Below are 1,927 nucleotides of genomic sequence, written 5' to 3' on the forward strand. Positions count from 1 at the left end.
CAAAGAAATATGGTCGGGGCTTGTTGGGGTCTTTGTTTTGAATTTTGAAAGTTTTGAAGGTATGAAGAGGGAAAAACAGGTGGTGGGAGCAATGGTCAAGTTGTAGAGAGGACAACTTGGAAAGGAAGAAAGACCATGCAATCGAAGTGCAGTTGCGGTAAGGTGTCAAGAGTAAGAAGAAACAGTCGTGTGAAGAAGGAGGAGAACGGGAGTAGATAAAAGGAGAAAATAGCATGCAAAAAGGGTTGGCATCTATTAGGAGTCAGAAGGCATAGAAGAATAGGATCCGAGGATTGGAGCAGTGGCAGAGAGGTCAGAGCAGGGCTTGATCTGAGATCTAAGGAATTTTGTATCCATGGTATTTCATGTATCCGATCACGAATTTATGTCGAATATATGTTGTAATGAATCTTTTGTTGGGTTAATATAAATGAGAAAATGAACCAGTTGTATGGCATCTTGTGTGTGTATTGTAATGATTTATGGGCCTACTAATTTTTTTTTATATAGATGGTCTTTCCTCGTATGAATCTGATAACTAAAATGATATAATGTTATGATGAATGCATGTTCTAAGACATATAGGGAGTAATTTCTAGGTTATCCTTGATATCCTTCTAAATCTGTCTTATTTTCGGTCGCGACACGCCTCAGGTGAGACTCCTTATCTTTTGGGGTAGGGTGAAAATGCTGATGTTGTACTAGATTACATCAGACCCTTGTTGGCCCCTTGTGCCCTAGTCTTTCCCTAATGACATTTTTGTGCTGACACCTCTTCCCAACCATCACTTGTTCTAGGCTCAGTTGGTGGATCAGAATGCATCATCTTAGACTAGGGGATTTTCATATTGATGTCATCTTGTCATGAGTGAATTATAGGAACAGGTACCCTATCATGTCATGGAAAGATGATAGATAAGGAGAAGGAGGAGGGAAACATGCTTAAATACTTTCTTGTACCTAAACTTACAAGTTGATCAATCAAGAGAAAGCGAAGGGACACTAGTTTTTGACCACTATCCAAGACTTGAGACCATTGAAGATTCCTTACCACCAAGCCATGCAGAGGTGAAGAGAAAGCATCTTTAAGAAGACATCCAACACTTAACAGCAACAATGGCTTGACATTGCCACATCATCAAGTAGTCCATGTCAACAATGTCATGTCATGAGTGGTAATATTCCACATCAATATTGTGGATCATGTATATTGTATTCAAAATGTATTGTAAAGTGGAAGTCCAAAGGAAACACATGGAATCTAAAGAGTCATGTAAGTTGAAAAGTCATAGGAATTCAAACAGTCATGAGGGTAATAAAAGAGTCACCCATGGTTACATATACTCCCTCATTGTATGAGCAAAGAACTTTTCACCTTGGCTCCTCCCGCAAGGCATTAGAGAGATCAGTTAATTCTTTGAGGAGCAAGGAGTGGCTCCAATGCTCCACTACTGGAGCTAGTGATGTACATTGTAAACATGTGTCTTGGAACTTTTACTTAATAGTAAAAGCCTTCATGGCCAACATGTTCTTCATGCATAGATTATGAATGTTTGTAATATTGTTCTGTAGATGTTTGTATTTCATGTTTGCTTTCACATGTGCTAAGGTAGTTGAACCATTTCAGTTATTTTAGTACTTATCTTATTGAGAATGTGTTGTAATGGTTGTTATTTTTGTCCCATCCTTGTGGACTATTTCACAGGATACTAGACAGATCTTTCTTCATTTGTTGGTTGTAACGATCGTCGCATCCACTGTGGACTATTCCGTTAGATGTTAGATGGATCCTTTCGGTTCATGTGTGTCTCCTCTTGGGTGGTACTATTACCTCTCAGTTTTCTCCCCTCACCGCAATAGAATAACCTTGACACATTTACAACTGAACACTCACCAGACACACCTTGTTTCTTTTCGAATACATCAT

Source organism: Pinus tabuliformis, chromosome 3_1, assembly GCF_031772625.1.
Source record: "Pinus tabuliformis cultivar Carrire ecotype Pingquan chromosome 3_1, CPIR1, whole genome shotgun sequence".
Classification (NCBI taxonomy): domain Eukaryota; kingdom Viridiplantae; phylum Streptophyta; class Pinopsida; order Pinales; family Pinaceae; genus Pinus; species Pinus tabuliformis.